We start from the raw sequence: 9,292 nt of genomic DNA on the forward strand, positions 1-9,292 counted from the left end.
TCTATCTGCCCCCCATTTGTGATGTTAATTCTGATCCCCTAGTTGAGGTGTTACCAAATTCTATTTAGTTACTAATAGTCTAAAATTGGACATTTGTCTTTACCTCTGTTCTAACTGTATAACCCCAAACCTTTTCTGTCAATAATGTGATATTTCACCTGGTGTCCATTCTTCTTGCTGTTTCCAATCCATTCACTCAACCTATAATTGTATTGTGCTGGTCTTCGACTTGTTTTCTTAACTCTGACTTCGCCCTTTTTAGCCCCATCTGCTGTTTTAGCATTTCATCTTGGTTTTTTATCTTATTTTTACTTTCTCATTCTCGATGTTGGCAGCTGACCGGACGTTTTTGTTTTCCCTGACATGTGTGAGCGAAATCTTGACCCCATCCTAACCTACCTAAAACTCATTTGTCTTCCTCTAAGAGCTCCAATTTGAGTCCTAAATGAAGTGTTGTATATACTTTTCTCTACACTGATGATATGGCCAGAGGGGCAGAGATAGAGTTCAACTGGGGTTGTGTGCCCCCTTTGTTGGTGGACACGAGCTCTCTTTAAAGAATATCTTCTGTGTTCTGCACTAAGAATTCAGACCTCATACTTGGAGACAAATCCTATTCTTATATGTTAGGCTTGGAATTATGCCCTCAATTCCGTATGAATCCCTAGTAAATGGCATACACTGAGGATGTTTTCTTCTGTCCCTGATGAAATACTCAGTTCTTTTCCTTGATTTTTTTCCCTAGGGTTTCTGATTCTCCTCATCAATTCACTTCTCTCTAAATTGAGAGTGAGTGGTGAGAATATGGGTTTTTGTCAACTGGCTTTTTTTTCTCCCCCCGGTACCATATCAGGTGATGGTCAGTGGAACATGCGGGTGAGGTTAAGAGCAGTAGTGCGGTGGTAAATGTTTAAAGACTGGCTCTCAAAAATAAAAATCCCTAATGTAGAGTGTATGCCAGTTTCCACAGCATAAGTATTCCCCCCGTAGCCAATTTCAAGCCACCAATGTGACATGACTAAGTGTGGAATTGGAACACACATCGCTATATAACGTAGCACATTATTAAACAGTATTTCCACCTTGCAGATACATAGATAACCTCAAAAGCATAAATAAGAGTAAAATGAAGTGAAATAATTAGAAAGTGGTGTTTTTGAGCATTTACTATCTTTGTTTTAAATAAAATTTGTTTAATTGTAAGTGTAATTTTTAAGAACTGCTCTATTTTTTTTATTTTTTTTTAACGTTTATTTATTTTTGGGACAGAGAGAGACAGAGCATGAACAGGGGAGGGGCAGAGAGAGAGGGAGACACAGAATCGGAAACAGGCTCCAGGCTCTGAGCCATCAGCCCAGAGCCCGACGCGGGGCTCGAACTCACGGACCGCGAGATCGTGACCTGGGCTGAAGTCGGATGCTTAACCGACTGAGCCACCCGGGCGCCCCAAGAACTGCTCTATTTAATCCCTGGCTTGAAAAATCTCTGAAAACTGGACTATCAGTAGGCTCTCCTGAGCCAGTGGGAACCTGCTCCAGCACACCAGTGAGCCAGAATAAGCCCCCAAACTATCCAGTCCTTCCTCCGGCCACCGTTTCTTATTTTCGCAAGGTCATGCCACTTTTCTTCCATGGTGGCTATTGGTCACTTTTTGCTATTTTTAAAAATCCCTTTTTGCTCATATTAAAGGAAAGAGATTCTGTGATTGGCTTCATCCTGTCACCTTTACCTCAAGATCTTCCTCTTTCTCGCGTGCTCTGCAAGTTTCTCTGGGTCATTTGAGGTTTTATGTACTATTCCGAACCAAAAAGATAGTATCCCCTGAGACGGTAATCACGAGTCTTGCTCTAAGTCTAAACGCCACGAGCTGGAGTTGGGGGAATAGTAAGTGAGCTCTGTCTTCAGGCAAGTTAACCAAGGATCAGTTGCAGAACTATGCAATTTCAAACAGACAATATTCGAGGATAATAATGGATATAATTCACCTTCAAGAAAGGAAGAATGATGTTCCAACACATGGAAAGTAGTCGGCCTCTTACATATTTCTTTGAAAGGTAACTTTGAAGGATCAGGTTTGGCTCCATATACCCAAGAGCATAAGTGAGTTCTCAAACACATACAATGTATTTCCTGTGTGTGTGAGTGTGTGTATGTGCATAATTTTTTAAACTCTGTTTTGAGAAATTAAGGGTGTTTCCAAAGTATTCCTTATTAAACGATTCCTTGCTGAAACTAATCATAGATTGTAGTCAATATTTCCAATAATACAGTTGTTCTCAGCTCTGGCTGGACATTAAAATCACCTGGGGAGCTTTTAAAAAACACCAGTGCCAGAACCCTACTCCAAAAATTTCTAATTCAATTAGTCTAGGGTGGGGCCATGCCATTAATATTTTTGAAAAGCTCCCCAGGTGATTCCCCTAGGCAGCCAGAGTTGAGAATCCTTGTCATAATGTAACATTTAGGATTTTATTAATAGTCCAGGAAATCTACTAAAGTAAATATACTAGCCCCCTAAGATGCATGACAATGAATAGGAAAATTTGTAAAGTTCTTGAAGATGTTTAAAGAAAAACAAGATAATAATTATATGTTGTTAATGTCTTTTTTTGGCTGGGACTCCAAATGTTTTATACTTTTAAAAAAGCAACTGTGCAGTGCCTAACGGAGCAAAAGCTAATTAAGTGTAACAATGCCTTGAAGCTGAAGACTAAAAAAACAGTATGTTTTCAGTTTTTCTTTAGGAAGTTCAGGATTGTCTGTGATCAGGATATCCACACGTCCAGTGCCCGCTACAATAAAATCCCGCTGATGGGTTCCAGTTAACATGGGAGCCAAAATGTAGCCTTTCTGAGAAACCTATTTTTCAGGAGCACAAATTAAAATCATAAATAAGATTGTAAGGGGAGATCTCTAAAATGTTTAAGCAAATAAAGTTCCCCCAAGGGACTGATTTCAGGGGAATTCATTAGGCTTATTAGATGACATAATTATCTAATCACTGAAACAGGGTCCCTGGAGATCTCTTCTACTTTTTAGCTTAGATTTAATCATTGCATTTAAGACAATGCAGATCTTGGCACAGCGGAGTGGTCGCCAGAGAGGCCCGACCGTCTGTTCTGAGGGGCGGCTAGCAGCGCGGTGGAGCGAGCCAGGGACGGCTTACACCTGAGACGGACTGCGGCACGTGCCCGAGGTGCAAGTCCAAGTCAAATGTCGAAGGAGAGCCTCCCTGAGCAACCAAGAGTGTCAGCTGTACCCAAGGCGGTCTCGGCAGCAGCAAGTACCTGTGGTGGATTTCCAGGCCGAACTGGGACGGCGATTCTTCGCTGGGACACCAAGCAGTGGTGAAAGCAGCACTGGACCATCCAGCTTAGCCGATTGCCAGGGGAAGAAGCAGCCTCCGTCTACTGTTTGAAGCTTCTGCCCCAAGCTTGCACTGTGTGCAGGAGAGCCTCCGTCACACCTTTATCTGTGGCCTTCCCCCAGGTCTTAAGGATCCTGAAACCTTACCGCGGACGGTGGATTGGGTGCAACAGCAGCCGTGACTGTGGGAAAAAGCAGCAAGATGCCACGGCACACGGACTATAGACCCACGCGTATCCTGCAAGATGACCGAACATTCATTGGCACCTCTAAGGCTTTTGACAAACGTAGGAACGCGATCCTCCGGAATTATGATGAATCCAGCAAGATCAGGCCAAAGAATGCGAAGCGGCCAGAGCGTGAAGAAAAGCGGGTTGGGGGTCTGGTGTTGCTACGTAGGGAGAACTTGGGTTTCCATGCCTGTCAAGGACCACCCCCCAGAGACCCTGGCATTGCTCGGGGTACCACTTGCTGGAGCAGGAGGAGGTCCTGGGGTCGGCAGGGCAGCGGGCAGAGGAGTGCCAGCCGGTGTTCCAATCCCCCCGGCTCCTGCTGGATCTGCAGGCCCCGTGGGAGGGGTTGGGGGACCATCCCAACAGGAAATGGCTCCACAGGGAAGAGGTACTGTAGCAGCTGCTACAGTTGCTGCTATTGCCAGCATTGCTGGAGCCCCCACCCGGTGCCCACCGGGACGGGGGACCCCACCCACTCCCGTGGGCGGAGCTACACCACCTCCAGGCATCAGGGCTCCTCCACGTGGTATGAGACCACCCATGGGCCCACCAATTGGGCTTCCCCCTGCCGGAGGGACACCAATAGGCATTCCCCCTCCAGGAATGAGACCCCCTCCGCCAGGTATTAGCGGTCCCCCTCCCCCAGGAGTGTGTCCACCAGAACACAATACTGTCAATCCTTCTCAAGTCACTCCTTTCTCTGCGATGTGTCCAGTGAAACTACATACAGTGTTTGTGAGCTTTTGTGCCCTCTTTGCTGCATTAATAATATTAGCGAATAAATGCACAGAGCAATTCAACAAAAAAATAAAATAAAATAATATACATCTTTTTTCTCTATTGATCAGGACATTTTTGGCTGTAAATAACAAATCCAACTGAACTAAAGTTAAGGAGAAAAGGAATCTATCGGTCAAATAGCCAAAAAGTCCAGAGACGAACTTCAGGCAAGGCTTGATTCAGGGGCTCAAACAATGTCATTGGAAATTGGGTTTTACTCTTTCCATCTGTCTTCTGTTTTCCCTCTAAGTAGATTCCGTTCTCAGGTTACTATTTCCTCTTGGTAGCAAGATCGTTGCCAGTGGCTCTAGGCTTTCATACACCTGTTCAGCAACCCCAAAGATCATCCCTCTGTCCCAAGAACTCCAACAAAAATTGTGGAATTTGGGCACCTGGTTGGCTCAGTCAGTGGAGCGAGAGACTCTTGCTCTCGGGGTTGTGAGTTCGAGCCCCACATGGGGTATCCAGATTACTTAAAAACAAAATTATAAAAACAAAACAAAATAAAATTGTGGAATTGAATCTTATTGGCTTAGATCAGCCTGACTTTGGTCACGTGCCTTTCCTTGAACTAATCTCCATATTCAATGGGACACATTACTCCGATCGATCGCCCAGGCTTGTGTTACATGTGCATTCCTGGAACTGGGGTGGGGTCAACTGTACCTGAATTACATGCCTGAAGTTGGGGTAGAGGGTGGCTCCCCAAAGAGAGTCAGAGTGTTGTCAGAAGATTTGGGGATGACCACTGAGCAAAGAAAAACAGGTTCACTACAATTCAGAAAAACTATTTCAAATTAAACTTCCCCACCTCTCTTTCCTCCAATTTCTCATTTAGCTATAACCAACGAGGTTTTATGGTGTCTTAGAAATTATCTTCTTTTTTGCGATGCCTGGGTGGCTCAGTCGGTTAAGCTTCCAACTCCTGACTTCCACTCAGGTCATGATCTCACGGTTTGTGAGTTCCAGCCCCACATCGGGCTCCATGCTGACAGTGCAGAGTCTGCTTCAGATTCTCTCTCTTTCTGCCCCTCCCCTGCTCTTGCTCTCTCTCTTTCTCAAAATAAATAAATTTTTAAAAATTGTCTTGTTTTCCAAAATTCAAACATATCATCTTATAGGCTTTTGGTATGGTGAATAAACATCTTCTGATAGGAGCTGGGTGCTTAAGTAATAAATGCTATAGGGGTTTTGCTATACCAAGCCATTACTAATCTTCAGTGTATTAATTTTTTTGCCTCAACCTGAGGCAAAACCTTTATTTGGTATGAGAAATGCAAGTTTTTAAAAAATAGAATATCATGGCTGAAGACACTGCTCTCCAAACACTCTTTCACCACAGAGACAAAAAAAACAACAACAAAAAAACCTTATGTCCAAGTTATCTTTGAACCCAAAGCAGATGTCTCGAGATTCTGTTCAAATGTGAAAGAGGAACCCTCTGAAATGAATGGAGATATGAATATATACTCCCTTGGAAGCACCATCAGCTTCCACTGTTCTGAGGTGGACTGTTAGAAGTGAGTTAGTGACCAGGATTGAAAAAGTTCATGGTTTGTATTTTGTTAATACTGGTCGTCATGGCAACCAACGGGTTCTACATAAAGCCTGAAGCCAGCGGACTTGTAATGGAATACATTCCTCTGAGTGAGTCAAAGCCTTGTTGAAAAGGAAGCAATCACGCTGCTGTGGAAATAAATTATGAACTGCTCAGGGTTGAAATAAGCAACTTTTTTGGAATCCCATTTCCCCCTCCTCCCACATACTTTTGATGATAAGTAACTTGGCAATGCTTCATTTCTGATGGGACTGCCTATCATATCTTTGAGAAGAGGCCTGGTAATATGTGGCTTGCCTACCTCACAAGGTTTCAGTGAGCATCGAACGAGAAAGTGTGTGTGAAAGTGCAATGGGCTACACTAATATGGCCAGTGCTGTGGATTAAGAGTTCTTAACATTCAGAAATGGAAGTTGCAGATATTATTTTAATCCACCCTGAGCCATTAGAGATTACTTCCTATGACACACATACTAATATTTTGTTCAGTCTGAAAACCCAAGTGATGAAACTTCCGCTGTTCCCCTGGGGCATCCTACTCCACCACAGAGCCAGAAAGTTTATGCTAGTAGAATATAGTGTTTAATAGCTCGGATTTTGGAGTCAGGCAGACATGGATTCAAATCCCGGCTCTACTGCTTTGTAGTCAAGGAAACTTGGGCACATCACTTAAAGTCTTTGCATCTCAGAATCTCATCTACAAAAGGGGGGTAATGGTACCTACTCTATAGAGCTGTGAGAAAGATTTCATACAATAATGTTAATAGAAGCACCTAACAATGTCTTGTGCAGAGTAAGGGGCAAATGAGTGTTAGGTGTTATTGTCATTAGTATTATTCCGGTTGGGGCATGACCATCTCTGCTTTCTTGCTAATCCTTGTTGGAATTGTTTCTACCACATTAAATTCTTTTTTCTTCTTGATTTACTCTGGTGCTTTCAAATACTAAGTCAATACTTTCTGCTATTTTGATCCCCACCTTTTGTGATCATCTCGTTGATTAGGATAAGCCACTGATTGGTTTACCTTCAAAAAGTGGATTCGATAACAAAGATTGTCAGCACTTCTAGTTACTTATTGTTCAGTATTATTATTGGCTTTGCTGGAGTGTGTTGACCCCAACTCACCACCATATTTTCACGGGCCCTCTTGACTTGGAAATGAGAATGTTCTTAAAGTATTGGTGGAATACCCTGCTTCTGGCACGCTGCACAGTAGGGAGCCAGCCACGACAGCCGCACACTCCCCCGTACCCTCACCTGGCAGGGAGCTGGCCTTGGATGGTTCACAAAGTCAAGTTGCACAACTTTGGCCGGGAGCTTCATCCACTACGTATCCATCACTTGGACAACCTTGTTAAATTCCTGCAGCCTGGGCCTATCTGAGCTCTTCATCATTTTAGTATTGTCAGCCTAAGCAGACCAATTTCTGCTTCTAGGAACATTCCTTTGGAGAAGAGCAGAAATTTCAACAAACTCTCAAGTGCTCTTCAAACTCCTGGATCGGCGAGGCCCTTGAGCCCATTCTTGTAATAGACTCAGAAGAATGGTATTTGGAGCTGCAAGTTTGCATAGGGTCAGTTTTTCCAAGAAATGTAGTCCTTCTTTGGATAGTTAATTTGGAGGGGTTGGCATTTCCTTCTACCTGGCCTCATGTGTTTTCCCCATCTTCTTGGAGACTGACCTTAAAATAGTTTCTCTATCTTCATCCTTCCAGCACTTTTGTCTCTGCTCTTCCAGCATCTTCATTAATTTTAACGCCAGGCTGATTTTTCTTTGCCACGAAAGGCTTTTAGCTTCTTTGATAGCTCTTTGATTCCTCCTGAGCCTGCTTCTCCAGCACAGGGTAAAGTTTAACAAAAGGGTTTTTGGATTGGTTTTTTTTTTTTTTAACCAGCAGGCCATGTCCTTCAGTGACAAACATTATTTAAGTAAGACACTCTTGGCCTCTTCTTGGACCAGCAAACCTCAATGGTTGGTAATTGTCAGTGCCCAGAACAGATTTTTTCCTCCTTACTCGAAGATACCTTGAGGACCTCATGTTCAGGCCAGAACTATTTTGGGTGGAAGGGAGACAGGACATTTGATACCTTTGTGTCTGGTAAAATCTTTCCCACAGAGCCCTGGATTCTCATCTCTTCTTTACAGTGGCTAATGGTTAAGATGCTGATTCCACTATCTTCGCCTTGGGTACTCTGAACCTCAGACCACTTCCTTTCGGGCTGGGCATCTCTTTAGTTAGAACCACAATCTGAAGGGGAAATGCTTTTGATTAGCGAGGCAATTAAAAATAAAATTCTGTGTCTTCCGAAACGATTTTCTTCCATCTGACCAATTAGCCTGGTTTCTATTTTGGAAAACATCGATTACACACCGAAAAAATGCAATAAACTTGCCATTTTCAAAACTCCACAAACTCCAAGCAAATGATATTTAATGAGTGATTTATAGTGATATCAGTACAGTAGGGGCACCTAACTTTAAAAACAGTGGCTTTTAAATTGCAAAGCTATGAAGATTATTGAACACCAACTTCCTTGCTAATAGAGCTGTAATTTTAAGGCAGAGAAGGTTCTCTCGGCCTCAGCACTCTGGACATTTGGGGCTAGATCATTCTCCCTTGTGGAAGCTGTCTTGTGCACTGTGGGATGTCGAGCAGCATCTCTGGTCTCTACCCATTAGATGCCAATAGAATCCTCACTCCAGGGGTGATCGCCAGAACTGTCTCCAGACAAATTCCAAGTGTCCCCTGGGGGACACAATTGCCCCTGGGTGAGAACCTCTGATGTAGAAGACATGGTGAAGCAGTTTTTCCCTTGTTTGCTTTTCCGGACTATGAAAGTGGGAGAGGCCAATGAAAAATAAGAACACAGTAGGTCTTAGAATGTACTATTTTCACTCTATTATCAAATCCTCAACTTTTCTCAACTGAGATTTTTAGAAAAACAATTAAATTTCCAAACCTAGCTCGGATATACAAACATTGGTCCCCGGCGTGTCTCACCTCTCTGCTAATGGGTCAACAAGAACAGGACTTTTCACGAGGTGTTCCAAGAGTTTGCAGGGCCCCTCTCTGGCCTAGTTCACGGAGAGCCAGGGTAAAACTACTCATTAGCAAAGTGACTAACGCATAGGCCTATTAGTTGAAATAGTCAGCGAGGGGAAAAGGAGAGTAATGTTTCCTGTGTACCGTTTCCTCTTTTAAAGCAGAATATGCTGTAGACTAATGAGTGGCCACATCCAAGTTGCTCTTACAAATTGGTAAGTTTCGTCTTTGCCGTCCAGTACTTGCTTCCAGACTAGTCGGGATTTTCAAAGACCCTGATGTGAAAAGAAAATGGTGATATCCCAGGCATT

At 43.4% G+C, this 9,292-nt stretch overlaps 1 pseudogene; it reads left to right on the forward strand.

The window, feature by feature from the left end:
* The first annotated feature begins 870 nt into the window (after nt 1-870).
* LOC121025648 (SNRPN upstream reading frame protein-like) lies at nt 871-3,554 on the forward strand (annotated as a pseudogene).
* Nucleotides 3,555-9,292: the final 5,738 nt, after the last annotated feature.

Source organism: Herpailurus yagouaroundi, unplaced genomic scaffold, assembly GCF_014898765.1.
Source record: "Herpailurus yagouaroundi ecotype Mexico unplaced genomic scaffold, PumYag 67690, whole genome shotgun sequence".
Classification (NCBI taxonomy): Eukaryota; Metazoa; Chordata; class Mammalia; order Carnivora; family Felidae; genus Herpailurus; species Herpailurus yagouaroundi.